Source organism: Propithecus coquereli, unplaced genomic scaffold (assembly GCF_000956105.1).
Source record: "Propithecus coquereli isolate 6110/MARCELLA unplaced genomic scaffold, Pcoq_1.0 Scaffold156, whole genome shotgun sequence".
Classification (NCBI taxonomy): domain Eukaryota; kingdom Metazoa; phylum Chordata; class Mammalia; order Primates; family Indriidae; genus Propithecus; species Propithecus coquereli.
Window position 1 is genome coordinate 5420467 of NW_012140080.1, and position 20290 is coordinate 5440756.

Here is a 20290-nt window from a genome sequence, read left to right on the forward strand (position 1 = left end):
TATATAACATATGTATATATTACATACATGTTATATATATAAATATTTTGGTCTATGCTACAAAACTGATTCAATTACATGTTTGGGGGGAATAGATTAAAAAATAAAAACATGGTATCAACCCTATCAACAAATTCTAAATCAGTGGCTTCCAGCAAGTTTTCTCTGCAACAAAAATCTCAGATTTTGCAGACACCAAAGTTCAGGTGCATGTGTACAGTGATCGGTGGAAAGAGCCTTGGCTTCACATCGAGCATGCAGTCTGCCAGCTCAGAAAACTCCTGTGTCCCAGAAACACATAGGGTTCATTCTCCTGCAAGCCAAGTTAATTGTACAAACATGCCAATACTTAGGAGGGAAGAAAACAAAACAAAACAAATTATTTCCAGTTGACTTGCTGATTGCTAATAAGATTCTTCATCAAGTAACCCAGGCAGGAACATTTCTCATATTCAGAGTTAGCTACAGCTGCCATTTTCCCCTTGTCTCAAATGTAAACTCTACTATCGTAAGGTCCACATATGCCTCAGAATAGCTTCTCTTTATTTAACTTTCTGCATTTCTCGCTGCTCAACTGAGGAGCTGTTGGGCTTTTCCCTAGCCAGGCCTTTTTCTGCAACCTATCTATCCTCCTGAAGCACTAAACAATCACATTTCTTGGACCATTCAAATGTACAGGCCATTCCACATTTTTTTCCACACAAATAGTTTTCTCTCCTTTAACATAGATTTTCTAGGCATATACTAACAGGTGAGACGTTTTGCTAAACCTTATGGGAGAGTCAAAGATGGAAAAGGGACAGTACCTGCTTTCAAAGAGCCCTCATTGTAGAAAAGAGAGACATGCATGAAAACCAGTAACTCTAGGTTTTGCTGCGCTTACTAAATATACATTTATGAAAGTTCTCATTGGATAATCACCCCACGCACAACGCAAACCCTACTGCTCATTGTACAACTGGCTACTTCTAACTTCAGGACAAAGCACTGAGGAAAGAGAACACAATTCTTATGGCTACCAGCATCCACTGGGGTAATCTCGCTGTAGGCCCCGTATCCCATCTCACCCTCTCTCCAAAGACTCATAATAGAAGGAAAATAAGGAAAAAGCAAAAAGTGACCTTCAATGTGCACTCAAGTGGAACAGTGTAGAAGACAGAAGATTGATGGAGCAAAACAAATAGCAAAAATTAGAGTTTTTCTCCACTTCACCCTTAAAAAAAAAAATCAGCAGAGGATTGAAGGCATGATCTTAAAGAGAATTAACGAAGCAATGGTTAAATGCAGGAAAGTATGAAGGTTGCATGACCCTTGTATCAACTTTAGGGGTTGGCATGTCTGGGAAAGATTGGTCCTTCCTACAAAGTTCAAGAAGTTGGGCAAAAACAAGACAGGACCAGAGGGCAGACATCCCACCAGTAACCACCAATTGTGCGATTTTGTGTTTTGCTTCCCTGCTGACCATCCTCCCCAACCAAAGTGTTCACAGTAAGGAACCCACCTGTGCAAACGCCTAACACAGTGCCTGGCATACAGTCAGTAGCGTTTGGGAAGGCGGTGCAGTCCAGTGGGGATAGTATGAAGGATTCAAAGTATGCACTGACAGCTTCAAATGTGGCTTCTGCCACTTAATACTCTGTGCCTTCAGACAAGGTACTTGCATTCTCAGTGGAATCACACTACCTCTCATTGTTATAGTGAGGGATATATGACATTCGATGACTATACATATAAATTCATGCAGGTACTGTGGAGGGACAAAAGACAGTCCCTGACCTCACCTTCTTGAGGCCTTCGAACAGTCCCTGGCAACAGAGCAGATGCTAAATAACTCCGAATTCCCTCACTCTGCCAGTGGTAATTATAATAGGATGGGTTTACAGAGCTGACTATTTATCCATTCAGCACACAAAGCCTGTACTAAGGTATTAAAGTGGAGAAGAAGGGGGAGCATTGGTTGCTAAATATTTAGATAAAGGCTTGGTGGCTGTGGATCCAGAATATGTGTCGCAGCTGAGGTTTGGTTTGGAAGATAGGGCCACCATCAGGATAAGTGGTCATGGTTCCCAGATTAAGTAGGCACTGCCTTGTGAGAATATAAACAAATTCATTAAATTACCTGGCTTCCTATTTGGAAATGGGTTACATGGAAAAAGCATGGTGTACTCTAAGAGTCTGAGATAAAAATTATGTAACTTTCTCTCTTCCTTCCCCCTCTCTCACCTCATCCCCGTAATGGGAGTAAGAGAGCCTTTCTCCACTCCATTAGCCTGGATGTGTCTTTTTGTTAGTGACTGCTGTAAGTTGTTAAGAACAGCCGTGGCCACAATAACGCTGTAGATAGAACAGCCATGAAAATAGTTACTGATGATTGAACACCTGCTCCAAGAACTCTGTATATTCAGATTTTCATCAAGGTCTTGTCCTTCTATTTCTCCTTCTGTACATTTTCCTTCAACATTAATTGCCCGTCCCCATGTTTGTTCCATCCTGACATTGCTGTTGGGCATTTCAGGACAGTATCTCCCCTCTCAGTTGGCACCTCCAAATGGATAACCAAGTAGTCCCCCAAACCCACAGAATCTAACAAGACATTGTCGTTCCCACAAACTTCCTCCTTCTCTGACTTCATGATTCTTGATGGCACCACACTATCACTGCAGATGCCTGAGCTTTAAAACCGAAAGTCCCCGCGTCAGATCGTCCATAAAGTGCCATCCTTCTTCCTTTTTCCTCTCTCTGCAATCCTTTCTATCCACAGTTCAACTCTTCCTTGCCCCAGGACATTTGCAAAGCCCCTAACACGTCTCTCAGACTTCAGGTCCTCTTCACCCCAATTCAGCCTAATACTGATGCTGGAATGAGCTTTCTAACACACAAGACACTACCTTCCTCAAATGCCTTCAATGGCTCCCAGCTGCAACCAGGATAAGGTATACACTTCCTGCCATGAAATTCAATGTCCTCCACAATGTGACTCCAACGTAACTTTCCAGACCAAAATCACATGATCCCTTCACAAACTCTAAGCCTATTCTCCAGCCAAATCCAAACCCTCCTTATTCCCCAACTCCACCCTGCCTTTTATGTTTTTACAGCTTTGTTAAGTATATCTCCAGGCAAATCGTAGGAACTAATCAATACCAGTTGAATGAGTCTACGTGGGGTACACACTGCAAAATTCTGTCAACTTTTCTGAATGTTTGAACATTTTCATAATCAAACACTGGGAAAAATATTAGTTAAGTTAATAAATGGACAAGGGAATGAATTGCTTAGGAGCTGCATTACATCCTCCGCAGAGAATTATACAGGTGCAAGAAGACATGCCAAGAGATATTTTTGGAAAATGAGTCATGAGCTATGGCGTCCCAAAAAGGAAAGGAGGAAGGGCTAGCCCCAAGGTGCCTAAATAGATATTTTGGCCAGTAAACAACCCTAAGCAATTTAAAGACAGCCACTAACTAGAATCAGACTACAGAGGAAGGGTTAAGAGATAAGTCCCAACTGTACTGGAAAGGTAAGATGCTAAGAGTTTGCTTTGAAAGGCTAATAGCTCTAAGGACACAGTCCTTGTCCCTCTTCCTCCTCCATGGCATCTTTCACTTCAGGTTCTGAGTTAAAGCAATAAAAGAAAAGCATGTGATTTTGTGTTCAAGGCTGTACCTACAATATCTCCAAGGGGAGAGAAATCTCAATACTCTGGTTTCAGTTCAGACATGCTTCGGAGCACAGGTTTTATAAAGAAAGCACCTTGTGAACTGAGTCTATTATGGCTTAAACCATTGAAATTGCAAATATAGCATTAAAACTCAAACTCCATTCCTCATTTTGGCCAGGAAAGTATAGTTCTTAGCTTTTTGCCAAGCTTCCCACTCTTCCAAGTCAATATAGATATTAACAATTCGTTGTTCTAGAGGTATCTTTGTAATTGTGAGAAGCTTCCTACTTAAGTTCTTTTAAATGTTCTTAGTTCAGTCAATGAAAACCCCACATTATAAAACCATTGGAAATGTTAAACTAAAATAATCATGTTTGCTTTTTAAAATGAACCACACTTCCTATTAAAATGGGTCATTACGTATTTACCTTGGGTATCTGGATGCTAATAAATGAGTATATGATGTTATCTGAGGCAGTAGCTGAGCCTCTCCTCTCTGACTATCTTAGTTCTGTGCACGCCAGGGTAGTAGTCAACACGCAAGTTTTTTCTCTAAGAAATTATATGCTTCCCAAAACAAAGACAAACTCGTTTTAAAAATACTGTCATGCTGTTTGCTTCTTGTTTTTACTTTTTCATGGAGAGTGAACTGGTAAACCCAGCGGACTTTCTTAACACACTTGTAATTCATTCAAACTATCAGTCAAAGCCTATTTATTTCTCAGGCTCTAAAATCAGCCTTGTAGAGTCCCACTGTAAATCGGTTTATAAGCTGGATTCACATAAATTGTAGGGCCAATGATGCCCCTCCCAATCAACTCCTATAAATGATGAATAAAATAGCTTCTTGCTAACAACACTGACACTATATTATAAAGGGTTTTCACTGTACCTCAACTAGCATGGGGTACACATCGAAAAAGTCTTGACAACTGTACAGACTTTCATATGCCAACAAAGCCAGGGCAGCGTACTTTTCCAAAAAGTATACCAATTCTTATTTTGAACAACTTTCTCTCTTTCTTTTAATTAATTAATTTATTTTTTGAGACAGAGTCTCACTCTACCATCCTGGCTAGAGTGCAGTGGCATCACTATAGCTCACTGCAACCTTAAATTCCTAGGCTCAAGCAATCCTGCCTCAGCCTCCTGAGTGGCTGGGACTACAGGTGCGCACCACCATGCCCAGCTAGTTTTTCTGTTTTCTGTAGAAACAGGGTCTCACTCTTGCTCAGGCTGGTCTCAAACTTCTGGCCTTAAGTAATCCTCCCACCTCAGCCTCCCAGAGTGTTAGGATTGCAGGCGTGAGCCACCTCGTCAGGTCCGAACAACTTTCTTGTAAGTTATTTTTCAAGTTAATAAAATGCATTCTCGGTGGATTTTTAAATTATCTTTGCATCTTTGTTTCTACTCATCCCACATCAAAAAAAGAAAAAAGTATCCTAGCACTCTGGGAGGCCAAGGTGGGAGGATTGCTTGAGGCCAAGAGTTCAAGACCAGCCTGAGCAAGATCAAGACCCTGTCTCTACAAAAAACAGAAAAATCAGCCAGGCATGGTGGCATGTACCTATAGTCCCAGCCACTCGGGAGGCTGAGGCAGGAGGATCGCTGGAGCCCAGGAGTGTGAGGTTGCAGTGCGCTATCATGATGCCACCGCACTCTAGCCAGGGTGATAGAACAAGATTGTCTGAAAAAGAAAAAAAAAAGAAAAAGAAAAAAGTAATTGTACATTTAAAAGGTGGCAGGAGGGCAAGTACTGAGCACCTCCTTCCCCATTTACTGAAGCCAAAATTGAGGCTGCAGAGAAAAGTAATGTTCCTAATGTTGCCTGAGTGGTGGGTACCAGAACCAAGATTCCAGCAGAGTTGTCTGGTTCCCAAATTGCAGGAAAGGTAGAGAGAGGACTGAGAGGCGACTGCACATGGGTCATAGACAGCCACAATCATCATATGGCCAGAGTTTTAAACATTATCTTGCTCTGTCTTCACCATAGACTTCATCATAACTTGTAACTCATAAGGAAAATTACCTTTAACTGAAAAGCTAAGCACTGCCCTAGGTAAGTATTTTCTATATGTTATTTCTATTTCTAATGGAACAATTCTGTATTTTAAAAGAAAAATCGGTCATTATACCCATCTTTCAGATGGAGAGACTGAGGCTTACTAGGCTTAAATAATTTGCACAAGGTCACCAACTAGCAAAGACTAGAGCTGGGATTTGAATTCATAAATACATCACGGCCCTTTTTTGTTTCCGTGACACCAAGCTGACCTGCAAGGACCGAATCCATTTCTCAGGCAGTTGCTTCCACCTGTCTCCCGTGCCCCTGGTTTCCCCCTAATCCTACATTCCAGGAATAATATCCTTCCTGGTGTGTTTTCCTTCCTTTAATCAAGCCAGGTTTCCTTGCTTGGGGCCGTTCAAACCGAAGGCATTTTCCGCTTCTCTTCCTCCTCTTCTGCACCCACGAAATCAAACAGCCCAAAGAGAAGCGTTGAGGGAGGAAGAGGGTGTGTCCTGTCTCCCCCCTGTCCCTTGCACTAAGAGTGATAGAAGACCCCATAGCTTCGCACTTCCCTGGAGGGGGTCCTGGACTAGGAGGCGCCTCCTGGACTGGAGGAACCCACTGCAAACACTTCAGGTCGTGCCGGGTACTTTCAGGAGCGCCCTCCCCCCCCCCACTCGGCTGGGCGCCCCCAGACCATCCCCCGTATTCCAACTTGAAAGTTACAGCCAAGACCACCCCACCCCAATTACCACCCCACAGTGCTTTCTCCCACCCGTTGCTGAGGGCTCCTCAGACCACCCGCCCTACGCTTCTTGCGTCCGGGACGCGGACCGAGGACCCCTCCCGCTGCGCCCGCACGACTCACGCGGGGCGGGCGGCACTTACACTGCGCAGCAGCGGGTGCTCCGGTGCGCGCAGACCAAGCCGGCCAGTCCCTGCAGCGACTCCCAAGTCGGGCGGAAGTGAGGAGCTCCTCCCAGTCACCAGGACCCTGCAGAGATCGCGCTTGTAAGCGCTCCTCTGGGCTCACATGACCCAGATCCTACAAGGCCAAATGTTTGTCCCCACCTCCTAGTCCCAGAAACTTGGCCGCACCGGGTCAGCACTTTCCATCCTGGAAGCAGCAAGCGGCCCCAGGGTGGAATCTTAGAAATTACTAAAAGATCAGCTGTTGTGCAACTCAGGTTGGTTTGTTCCTTTGGTTTGTTTTAATTTCTTTCACTTTTTGAAATCTCTATGTTAGATTTTCAATCCGCATTTTGAAATTATTTCTCCATTCTAGTACGTGCAAGCCCAGGGTTTGCATTTGGAAACCAAGTGGTGTTTTACTCTCGCTGTTTAAAAAGTTAACACTCATTCACTAATCGCGCACATTCCAATCACTCTAATAGTGTACGCCAAGTGCCGACATTGCCAAGTGTTCTCCCTGCATCGTCGCACTGGACTCTTACAGCAACCCGGTGTGTTCTGCAGGATAATTAGCCCCATTTTGCTAGTGGGGACCTGAGACTTAAAGAGGTTACATTCAGGATCACATCTCTGGTAAGTGACCCGAGTGCGTATTGTTAAATATTGCCCAGCGCCAGGTGCTGGGCACTGAGCCAGACGGTAGGGGGAGCAAGGACTAAAAAAAGCTAAGAGGTTGCAATGGCAAGGATACAAGAGGAAATAAAGGAAGGTCATCCTTATCAGCCCCATCAGCGTCAACTGCCAGAGGAGTGACAGAGGCCATGGGGAACCTTCCGGCCGCCCACGCCCAGCGGAACGCAGCTGCAGAATTGAGCCAGGGGAAGCCAGCAGCCCAGCAGCCCCGAACCCCACAATCAGGGGAAAAGTCCTCCTTGTTTTAAGCCACTTTAAGTTTGGGCTAGTTTATTGTGCAACTAAGGCTAACTGAAGCACTAGCATTGTGACCTGGAACAAATTACTTCATATCACTGAATCTCAATTTTCTCCTAAGTACCTGTTTTATTGGGTGGTTGTGAGGACCGAATGAAAAACTACATGTAAATCGTCTGGCTCAGAGTATGGACTCAGTGACTCCAGCTGTTGTTCGCCGTCATATGTTATGTATGGAAGTACTTTCTTCCCACTTACCTCTGCATGGAGAAAAATTTGTTGGTGGGAAAAGAATTTTTCTTTAAGGCCAAGATCAGCCCACCTTTAATATTTGCAGGGCCCAGGACAAGAGTACAAATAGAAGCCCATAAACCAGATACCTAAATATGTGCAAGCTATAAACTAAGTTAGCAAATTATTAAGTACATTAAGTTCTACCTTCCTACCTTGACAAATACCTTCATAATGACATGAGAGGCCAGGTTCAAACTCATGGGTGACATGGTGGGACAAGGAGAGCTGGTTTCTAGGCCCCGGTCTGCAACCCCCTCCTTTCTTCCCATTTGGGGAGGGAATTTGGGGATACCGGATACTCAGAACAAAGTTTGGGGAGGTGTGGAGTTGGAGGTAAGGGGCACAATGGATGTAGTCCCATGGACTCCTCATCTCACTGTGACGACTGCAGCCAGGTAAGAGCCAGAGGGGAGAACCTTCTAAAGTATTCTAAAGTGTGGGCCCTGGGCAAGAGCTTCTTGGGCCTAAGTTCAAGGATACCTACTGGCCAAGGAAGCCAATAGGTGATCAAAATGGAGCCACTTAAATGAAAACCAAACTGAATTTTATAGTAAATACAAAATGAACCATATTTTAGCATGCTTATTCAAAAACAGGGTGTCCCAAAAGTCTTCCTGTCGTTTTAATCACTTCAGGAGTAAAAATGCTGTGACTTATAAAAACATCATTTGCAAGTTTAAATGAATTTTACACTATTTAGTTTTGTCAATGTTGAGTAACACATTTTTTTAATTTTCATTTTTGTTTCTGTTCCCCAGCATGAAAAACATGGCCTACATTGACTAAAAGAGACAGTTACACTTGTTAAAATAATTAAAACTTAGAATCAAAAGAAATAAACTCTCAAAGGACAATTTTGTAAGTCTGTAGCATTTAGACTTATGAATTTATTAAAGCTTAAAACTGTACTCACATATTTGGGACATCCGGTATTTGGGTTTGTTGTGTGTCAGGTTCCGTGCTAGACACTTGATTAAAAAGCAAAAAAGGAAAGAAACAGCCTTCTGTAAGGAACTTGCAGTTTAGTTGGAGGCCAGGGGTGAAGGAGACACATAAACTGATCTCCTGACATGATATGATAAGTGCTATCACTGGGGCCAGTAGAGCGTGGTGGGAACAGAGGACAGGGTCCGAGTGACTCTGCCTGAAGAACCCGTGGAATCTCACCATAGGAGGGGACATGAAGCTGGACGTTAAGAAATGAGTAGCCATCGAGGGGGAAAGTAGCAGCACGGGCAGCGAGCAGGCAAGTGTGCTGGAGTCGATGCTGTGCTCTGGGAATGCTGACAGCTCGGGCTTCTGGAGGTGTTTGGGTGGGCGAGAGGTTGACTGAAAATGAGGTCAGGAAGTTACCCTGGAGCCAGCTTGGGAAGGGCGTGAGTGCTGAGCTCTGGAGGCTGACGTCATTCAGCATTAGTAAATGGGAAATCAGTTTTCATAATGTAAGAGAATGGACTAGAACAACACAGGGCAGACTGTAACAGTAGAATAGGGGTGTTAGCTTGCCAGGGCTGCTGTAACTGGGTGGCTAAAGCAATAGAAATGTATTGTCTCACAGTTCTAGGGCCTACAAGTCTGAAATTCAGGTGCCAGCAGGTTCCCTCTGAAACCTGTAGGGGCAGGATCCTTCCTTGCCTCATCCAGCTTTTGGTGGCCCCAGACATTCCTTGGCCTGTGGCAGCATTAAGTCCAGTCTCTGCTTCCATCTTTATAGGGCATTCTCTTTGTGTCTTTTCATGGTGTTGTCCCTCTACATGCATGTCTCTGTGTCCCAACTTCGCCCTTTTGTAAGGAAACCAATCATATTGGGCTAGAGTCCACCCTAATGACCTCATTTTAGCTTGATTACCTCTGTACAGACTTTGTTTGTAAATAAAGCCACCTCACTGCTTTAAGAGAATACTGAAAGATGGGCAAGTGAATGGATTTGCAAAGAGGTTGGTTCTCCAAGAAGGCTTAACCAACAAAGTCTTGGCTTTTCTGAAAACGAAGACTTGAAACAATCAGGTTGATAAGTACAGATGATTTTAGGGTTCCCCCAAGCCCTTGTGTTCTCTGCATCTACATATTCCAGGAGGTTCTGGTTTGCTAAGCCCTGGTGGTTCAGAGCATGAGTCAGACCTCGTTCAAATCTAGAACCTGTCGCTCGGTGACCACAAGCAAGTTCCTTAATTTCAGTTTTCTCAACCATACATGGTAAAAATAATATTAGCTACCTTGCAGTGTTATTAAGAGGATAAAATGAGATAGTAGTACATATAAGTGCTTTTCGTACGTAAAGGGCTCAATAAATGGTAGCTATAATAACGATGATGATGATCATGACAATCTGCAAGATTCTAGGCCTGCGATTCTTTCCAACTGTCTATCCAAGATACTGAATTGTTTCTGGACATCACACAAAAGCATGTCCCTCACTGACCTACACCAGAGCTTTGCAGGACTCCTTAAATTCCAATTAAGAAGACACAGACAATAGGTTGTTTACACACCTTGAGCAGGTAAATACAATCCCAATTGTCTAAGTGTGGAGGTTTGATTTTACATTTGCAGCTGCTGCCACCAAGATAAACGTGGAGCTAGAATGAAAACAAGAGGCATTGATTAACCTTGTAGGCAATCACGCCCCTCTTGGAAGTGTCTACATCCCTCCCTGCACTTGTCAAGCCTTCTGTCTTCGCTCCTTCTCAGTGTTGCTACCTGTCTTCAATGGGGCTGCCTCGTGGCTTGAAAATGCAGCTCGGAGGCACAGCAAAAAAAGAAATGTCACAACTGGCACAGCATATTAACTTGATCAATAAAGACTTTGCTTACGGAAAGAAGTCAGAAGTGTCACACCCACACACTTGCAAAAAGACATTGTGCAAAGGAGGAGGTGGGTGGCAGATCCAGCTGCAGAAACCCCACAGCTGTTCTGTTATCTTAGTCATAAACATTGAAGGCTTCATTACCTGAGAAGTAGGCCCAGGTGGCAGTCACCCACATGTGCCCTGATCAACTTAGTGAGGCGCTTCAGTCTCCTTGTACCGGGTAAGGAAGGGGCACCTCCTATGACTAGCCACAGGCTACGGACTCCAGGGAAGTTGTGGATAATTACATGGTAATTATTTATAATAAGTGCTTCCATTCACAGCGTGATTATCCTTCCCTGGGTTGCTTGCCTCCTTCTGCCTGGTTTATGTAGGGAAACAATGTCCAAATTAATCTATGTCTTTTGTAAGCTAGTGTGTACTCCTCTGATGATCCAGATGGTTTAGTGCCCTTTAGCAGCAGGTGTTAAGGCTTTCTTACAAGAGGCATATTTTCAGTTTCCCTTTGGCTATGGAGAAAGCCAGGCAAACAAGATTTTGGTAGTTTAAAGATGAATTATGGGATTAATATAGACTTGGCCACTAAGGACAGCAGAGCTAGCCCTGTGTGAAACCAGGAAAAATAATTGCAGTGAACCTTTGTAAGGTTTTTATGGTTTGCCCACCGCTTTCCATGTATATCATCTCTTTCAATTTTCACATCAGCTCTGCAAGGTATATATTGATATTATCATGAAACTGCCAGTATGCTAAGGATAATATCGGATTAAGGGCATGGCCTTAGGAGTAGACTGATGGGATTTGAATCCCAGCTCAGCCACTCATTAGCTGTGAGACCTTTGCTGTGTTAATTAACCTCTCTAAGCCTTAGCCTTCTCAAGTATGAAAGGACAATACCAACCCTACAGGGCTGATCTGAGGATTTGATGAAATTACTGTTAACACAGTGCCTGGCCCATAGCAAGCAGGTCATTCATTGGTTGAAAGAAAGACATTATAAATGATAAACAGAGAATAAAGAAACTCTGTAAATGAAGTAGCATTTGATGTCTCCTCTTTTTCTCTTGTTTAGGCTTGATTTTACTTTTCTCTAATGGAAACAGAGGCTAGTTCAGGTGCTCTGCTTGTGAATAAGATATTGTGCCTATGATTAGTTGCATGATCCAAAGTGAGTTAATGTAGAAAAGTGATCTCAGCCTTTTTGGTTCTATAGCTTCTCAAGGGCTTTCAGGAATTTCAAGAACTATGCCACATCCCCATACACATAAAATGAGTAAAGGATAGTTCTTGATAGGAATGCCCAAGCAATCGCATAAAACCTTACATTGCTTTTGATGAATGGCAGCTCAGGCTAAACTGCTCAGAACCTCCTGCCTGCTTAACTGCTGTGGATTTAAAGGATTCTCCCTTGATTTTGAGATGGCTACACCCTAGGAGCACTCAGCAGTTGGAAAGAGAGGATATACTGAAAGGCCAGTCCCCGGGCCTCTTCCTTCCCTGTTCTCCATCCCAGACTAGAACCTTTCTCTCAGCATTGGTTTCCTAATCTCAGAACGGAGGTCCTCACCTCCTCCATCCACCTTTACTGATGTGAGGAGTGAAACGGCACCAGGCAAATGATGGTGCATGCCACATGCTGTATGTAACACAGTGATCACTAATGGCATGTAAATTGCCTGGGTTTAGTTTGTTCCCCTTTGCTCCACCCAGAGCTCTATCAGCAAAAAGAAGAGAAAAGGAATTATCCCTTCCCCTTCTCAGAAGAAGAGTGATGTGACTGAATTCTTAAATTCTGTGCTTCTTTGCACTGAGATGGTTGGAAAAATTAATAACTCCACGTTTTCTCTTTCGGTGCACCCCATTGTTGGTTTCTATCAGTAAATTTTTGGCAAGAAACAAGCAAGCAAAACAAAATACAATCAATCCTCAATATTCATGGATTCTGTATTTGTAAATTTGCCTCCATGGTTTAGATAACAGGGACTTCAGAATTCCTTGTCCAAATGTCCACGAGCCTGCTTCCACAGCCTCCGTGCCGCTCTTCCTTGGACTCACTCTCCACCTGAGGTGCGGCCAAGGGGCATGCTCACGGAGCTGGGAGGCACAGGGGAGGGTGTCCGGATGTCCGTCCGACAGGCTAAAAGGGCTGTCTTTCACTACACCACCACCCGCCACAAAACAACAACAAGGAGCCGAAGAATAAAAAAAGAACAGCTGTCTTCCAAGGTTGCTATTGAGGTATATTTTTTAAAGTAAGAGGATAGAACATATTCCATTTAACAGTTTTTAATCTTGGTTTATAAGTTTTAAATGTGTAGACATATGGTATGTGAGCCTCCATGTGTACTCTTGCCCCAAGCCTCCTGAGACAGAGGCAAGCTTGGAAAGAAAGGATCCTCTGTTGACTGAAACTAATACCAGGGGCCTGTGTGTTACCACGTCATAACCCAGCGTACTCTGACTGTTACACCTGGGGAGGAGGCTGGTGGGCTTCTCTGTACAGAATCTCGAACAGGAAGCCGACTGACAGGTGAGGAGCACCAGCCCAGAGTAAGTGAAGGGACAATAAGGCAACACAGGTTGTGACCCTGAAGATCCTCGTTTGTATGCAACGTATAAGCCTCCAGCACGATTGTATGATCTAAATGGGAGAAGGAGCGTCCCCATCCCCCCTCTTTGTCTTCCTAAACTTTTGGAGCTTCTCAGCAAACTCAGCAGGTATGAGTTCAAACTCGATCATTTTTCAAACACATAAAACGATATGATGTTTTTTATACTCCGCAAGTGTCAGGAAACAGTTCATGCCTGATGTAAAGTACTATTATCATCTAAACTCAGTTTAGATTATTTTTTTTTTATTATAGACATGGGGTCTCGCTCTTGCTCAGGCTGGTCTCGAACTCCTGAGCTCAAGGGATCCTCCCGCCTCAGCCTCCCAGAGTGCTAGTATTACAGAAGTGAGCCATTGTGCCAGCCCCAGTTTAGACCATTTTAAGGAAACCAAATACACTTCAACAGCCTAAGAGTCATTATCAAAACTAAATAAATAAATAAGTGAATGTATTTATTTCCAAAGCTAAGAGGAAAGATAAGGATGAGAGAGGAGAAGGGAATTAAAGAGTATTGAGCCCTTACTATTGGCCAAAGCCGAGGTAACTATATCACACACATCATCTCATTTAGACCTCACCATAACCCTGACAAGTAGGTATTATATTCTTCATTTCATAATGGATGTATTGGAAGAAGAGAGACGTTCAATAATTTGTCCAAGGTCAAAGAGCTACTAAGCGTCAGAACTGGAATTCGAACTTGAAACCGCCATTCTTCTCACACCTTTGTCTAAGAGCCTCCACTCCAAAGCTTAGAATAAAAGTCTTTGGATTATCCCTATCACTGCTCTGCTTCCCTGTTTTTAAATCCTGCCTTTTGAGCAAGGTCAACTGTGGACAGACCACCCCCACCCCCACCATCTAATGCCAAGATGGTAGGCCGGCTGGAGGGGCCAGTTGACAAATCTTGTCTTTGCGTTAAATTTCTTCTAGGGTGCAGGCAGCTGGAAGGGTGAGGGATAGGCCAGCTGGGGGTGAGGGGTGCATTTCTGAAAAGCCCTTTGTCCTGCAGACAGTGTTGGAGAGTCCTACCCGGGTCTGGGAGCCGGGCAACAGGCCCTGAGCTGACAGGTCTCAAGACGCCTGCTCCTACAGAGCCCACCAAGCGTCCCTCTTGGGCTGTTAGTTAGAAAACTTACTTTCACATTTAACCTCGGATTTTTTGGTCCTCTTAAATCAAGAATGCCAAGGGATAAACCAACAAAGCACGACGAGAGGGGAAAAGTTTAGATAATGCGTGCAAGGTGAGACCACCGACAAAGGCAACTGGAAAATCATGTATTTACTTTTGAGCTTTTTGACATCAAGATCTTTCTGTCTTCCCTTCCACCACCAGACAAGTTCTTTTTGCCTCTGTTTATGAGTTCCTCTGTGGCATGTCACCTTCTTTGCAAATCTGTTGCAAAGTAATCACATCTCAGCATTAGGTTCCATGTTCTAAAAATGTCAAAACAAATTTCAATGATTAAATGCCACAGATTAAGCTTGTTGCTTCTCTAAAATTGATACGAAGGATACATTCTAATTAGAAATTATAAATCTAAGCCTCTGTAGCATCAGGCTACCTCCAAAACCCAAAATTTCTATGAAGCCCTAAGTCTGACGGAAAAAAGAAGTTAAATTTGATCTAAAAACAGTGATCTTGTTAAGTTACCAGCCACATCTCATCTCATTTTATTTAGGTTGAAATTTTACCCTGAGAGTAACTTAGCTACAACATCCCTGATAAAGGTCATCTATGAGAGAACCTCTGATTTTTTTCTCTTTAGATATCTATAAACTTTAATTGAATATGCATTTATTGGTGTGATTCTGACCAGGGAGCTTTTCATCAGTATGGAAGCAACTACGTATTACTCTCTGGCATAGCTTATACAGGCATTACACTAAATAATCGGATTTTTCCTCTTCTGCATAGCTAAAAGCAAAGTCAAGAAGTCATAATTCTTTATCGAGACTGACAATTGGTTTATGCACCTGGAGATTTGTCGAGAGAAATCTGCCCGGCATTCTCAACATTAAAATCCTGTGGCTGCCATTCGCGGATACATCTAATTTTAACACGAGAAAGGATGTCTAAAACAAAAGCTGCCCTTCGAGCTTAATTTTCTTTTTCACACATTTGTCCACCCTGTTCCCTCTGGATGTCAGCGGGAAGTAATCTCACCTATGGAAAGGGAGCCAGCATCCTAACTGTGCTGACAAATTGTAGGGAAATGAAAAGGCTTATGATTGCTGAATTCCATCCCCCTTTATTTCCAAAAGGATAATGAGGAGCTGTCTTTTCTCCCACTTAACATCCTAATCACCTGCATCAGCAGTTTACACTGCAGCTACCCAAACCTCTGAGTGGGAAGGAAAAAAAAAGAATGAGATGTGACACCCCCTCCCCCACGCCACCACACCCATTGGAACCTGTCTGCGCTGCATTCTTAATCAGCCTCTAAATTGCAATCTTCCCCCATTCAGTGCCCAGCCCCTGCTGGTTTAGGGAGCTACTTAGCTTGTGGTAAACTGCTATCCATTATTCCTCTATATTTGGAACTTCTCTAGAGAAATGGCATTATCTCAGTCACTAAGCTGAAAGCTGCTTAAAGTTATTACAGCTTTTCACAGTTGTTTATTCACAGTCTGTTTCATGGACCCTTCAGCTTGCTTAAAAATGTTCAGATTGATGCACGGCTACAGAAATGCAAACTATTGATAGAAAATTGACTATGATTTGCATTTTGCTAATGTTGGGATAAGTCAAATGTTATTTCTTTCCTCTCCATAATGTTTCACTAGAAATAAATTCCACTCCCTCCACCAGTGAAAAGCCATTCAATGACCTGAAAAAGATCTGGTGATAGAAAACATATTTTCAGCAATACTAAACTCATTTTTCTGCCAGAACAAATTAGTCAGTAGCTCTCTCATATGTCACAGAGGTTTTCAAGAGGCACTTAGGAGGATGCGAAAAAAAAAAAATCCTTCCATGTAGATTATTAGAAATGTCATGTGCTAATATAAAAATGCTCTGGTAACCTTTCTGTTTTACTCCTCCTTACCAAAACACTGTTTTTTGTTTGTGATTCCACTTCTACAGAGAACGTGTTTTTAAAAAATGGTTCTGAAGAGAACTAGAAACGAAATTTTATAATTTAGCCCAGAAAAGACAAGATGAAGAGGTCATCAAATAAAGGAGGCGGACACAAGCGAGCTCATCATTTCTCTGAGTTCCCAACTCCACTGAAAACTGGGTAAGAAGAGGGGAGTGGGCTGGATTTGTAGCAAGTTTTCCTTAGAGTTGAGTATGTTAAAAACAGAATGAGTTCCTAAGTGAATGAATGTCTACGATCAAGGACTGTCTTTTTTCAATGTTCCTTTGGCATTTAAAGGAAAAACAGTTTAGCTGGGTGCAGTGGCTCATGCCTGTAACCCCAGCATTTTGGGAGGCCAAGGCAGGAGGATTGCTTGAGCCCAGGAGTTCAAGACTAGCCTGGGCAACTTGGAGAGACCCTATCTCTACAAAAGATTAGCCAGGCATGGTGGCACATGCCTGTATTCCCAGCTACTTGGGAGGCTGAGGTGGGCGGATCAGGATAGCTCCAGCCCAGGAATTGGAGGCTACAGTGAGCTATGATCATGCCACTGCACTCTAGCCAGGGCAACAGAGCAAGATCCTGTGTAAAAAAAAAAAAAAAAAATAGCAGTTGACAGCACGCACACATATCCTCTTAGGACCTCAGTTTTTACCATCTTATAAAACAGCAAACAATTGTTACTTTTCAGGACTGTTGAGAAGATTAAACATGATATTAATAAAATATCTAGCAGGATGTCTGGTCCATAATCAAAGAAACTTAAGAGTAATGTGTAAAGCTATGATGTGTGTGGGTAGGAGTGGGTGTAGCAGGCAAAATGGCTTATTTTATTTTATAAATAAAATAAGTCTCTGTGTGGTAGCATTACTATTACAGTTTCCCAGAGAGGAGAAAATTATTCTTCAGCATCCTCTGCATGATCCGTTTTCACATGTGTGGAGTTGATTGTGTGCTTGAACGGGTGAATTATGCACTTTCCTCAACTTTCTTTTATAATTTGAGTCATTAGACATGACCATAGAGTTAACAGTTTAATATAAAAGTGTTCCCAGAGATTTTGCTGGGTTTTCTTGGCCTCTAATCAAACTTGAAAGAGATTATTAGCAGCATTTGTGATTTCACCCTGTTTTAAATTTTTACAAATGCTTAACTCTTAGAGAGATGCTTTTGGCATTCCAACAAATTTAAACTCTGTGTAAACATTCCTTTGGGAGCTTTTATTTTGTTCTAATAGTAAAAATTACTAGAGGAATGTGACTCAAACCTAATTTCCAAATAAGATATCCTGCGGCAATCGAAATATCCCTATGTGGTTATTATCCACTGCAAAGTACACTTTACCTCCGGGAATCTTCTATAAGAAAAAATTAAAACCCAGCCGCCCATTTTAAAGCCCATTAAGTCATTAGGTGGCTCTTCAGTGTTTTCCTGATGAGCTACAGGGCACACACAGCCCCCCCAGAGCCAGGGAGAAAAGCATCGCCAGACTCCTGCAAGCAGATTTCTTTACCCAGGAATCGCAGAAGTTTGGACCTGAGATGGACCTTAATATCAGCATGGTTTCTTGGCCCTCGTAAGTATCTCTACATGTTTAAATCTTAGTCTGCTACCTGCTATAGTCAGGTGTCCTAAAATATGCACTGAGTACCCACAGCGTGCGAAGTTGGTGCCAGACATTCAATGGTGACAGACATGAGAGGTACCTTCTGGAATTTATTAGACTAATGCCTCATAAAACTTCTCTAATTCCTGATATTTCCCCTGTCAATGCTTCTTTTTCTCTGTGTGGCAGACAAGGTCACTGGCTTATCCGCCATTCCCCTTCCTCTTTGCTATCTCAATTCAGTTTGGGCGATCATGTGCCCAGGAGTTGAGTCATGTTCGACCTTAGTCAGTCACAGCAATTCCTCTCCCCTTGCCAGTGATTGGTCTACAAGTTGGGCATGTAACCCAGTCCTGGTCGATGAAATATAATGAGAATTATAATAGAGGGCTTGGGAAAGATTTTTCTCCCTGTTAAAAGGTAAGAGAAATACAATAATCCCTAGCCCCAACTGCAATACCCTAATTCCTAATTTGGATGATGTCATGTGAAAATGTGATGCCTGGTGCTGTGGTAGCCGTCTTGTGACCATGAGGAAAAACAGCACGTATGCACTGTGAATGGCAGAGAGGAATGACCGAAGAAGTCTGAGCTCTTAATGACATTGTCGGTATTAATGATGATATCTCTTAAGCATTGATACCAGATTGGTAGTCTTTTTAATTTTTTAATTAATGTGAAAAACTATAGATTAATTTCATTTATAAATGTCTGTCAACCTTGAGATAATAATGTTAAGAAAAAGCTTCTTGTCCTTAAGTCTCACCCCTATCCTTGAGTTTTTCTTACTTTTTAAAGTTTATTTTCTCACCGTTCTTTTCAACTCTATAAACTTATTTTCTGTGTGATAATACTTACAAGCAGTCTAACTTCTTATCAGATACTATCTTAAACCCCTTCTCTCTACCTTATCTATGATTAACAAGATAGAGGAAGGTGCTCAAGGTTAGGGAGAAACTGAAATGTTTTCAACATTAGCCCTGACTTGGCTCTCATGGTTTAGCACTTGGGGGTTTGTGCAGGGAAAATGAAGGGAAGAAAGGAAACTAGGAGGAAGAAGAGGAGAGTGTAGCTCTTTTTCCAGTCCACTTTGAACACTTTTACCAGATGAATCTTCCTAAAACACTTTCTTCTGCTTAGAAAATGCCAAGGATTCTGCAGAGCCTGCCAGATAAGATTTCCACCCTTTTCTTAGCATTTAACATCATTCACAGACCCAGCTGATTTTTCCAGCTGAAGCTTCTCTACATATCTTAACCACATCTTTTACCCGACTGGGTCTGTTTATTCACCTTTAACTTTTCTTACCCATTAGTGCTTTTGGTCCTGTTTATATTGGTCCCTTACCTGGAATGATTCCTAACAAAATTTCTCTTATCCTCCAAGTCAGTGCGGTTTCATAGATAGGTTTCATATATAGCTACAGTAGGTAGACTGGCCTTTTTTCATGAATTTTAAATTTAATTTAATTTGAATTTAAAAACAGATATTTGAGAATTTAAAACTTTCACTCTGTGAAATATCCTGTTAAGAATATGAAAAGACTGGAAGGCCAACATGGGAGGATCGCTTGATGTCAGGAGTTCAAGACCAGCCTGAGCAAGAGTGAGACCCTATCTCTACAAAATATAGAAAAAATTAGCTGGGTGTGGTGGTCCACGCCTGTAGTCCAGCTACTCAGGAGGCTGAGGCAGGAGGATCACCTGAGCCCAGGAGTTTGAGGTTGCAGTGAGCTATGATGATGCCACTGCACTGCACTCTAGCCTAGACAACAGAGTGAGACCTTGTCTCAAAAAAAAAAAAAAAGAATATGAAAGACAAGCCACTGACTGGGAGAAAATATTTGCAAATCACATATAAAAGAGTCATATGTAGAATATATAACTATCTGATTTTAAAATGGGCAAAAGAGTTGAACAGATATTTCTCCAAAGGAGACAAATAAACAAATAAAAAATATTCAGCTTCGCTAGCCATCAGGGAAATGAAAATTAATATCACCAAGAGATATCACTATATACCTATTAGAATGACTAACATTAAAAATGCTAAATGCAAACACTGGCATGGATGCAGGCAAACTAAATCTCTCAGACATTGCTGGTGGCAATGTCAAAGGGTATAGCCACTCTGGGAATCTGGTAGTTCCTTAAAAAGTTAAATGTACATGTACTGTAACAACTGAACAACAGCATGTCTGGGCATTGACCCTAGAGAAGTGAAAACTTACGTTTACACAAAAACTGCATACAGATCTGTTTGTAATAGCTCAAAACTGGAAATGACCCAAATACTCTTCAACAGGTGAATGGTTGAACACACAACCATTCTAGAATACTACCCAGCAATAAAAAGGAACAAACTATTGATACAT

General features: G+C 42.4%; 1 protein-coding gene across 1 annotated transcript in view; it reads right to left on the reverse strand.

The window, feature by feature from the left end:
* The window catches only part of CPVL (carboxypeptidase, vitellogenic-like), a 138679-nt gene extending 132076 nt beyond the window's left edge, over window positions 1-6603 (reverse strand). The window contains exon 1 of the mRNA XM_012640677.1: window positions 6558-6603. The gene's annotated coding sequence lies outside the window, so the exon portion shown is untranslated. The remainder of the gene's footprint in view (window positions 1-6557) is intronic.
* Window positions 6604-20290: the final 13687 nt, after the last annotated feature.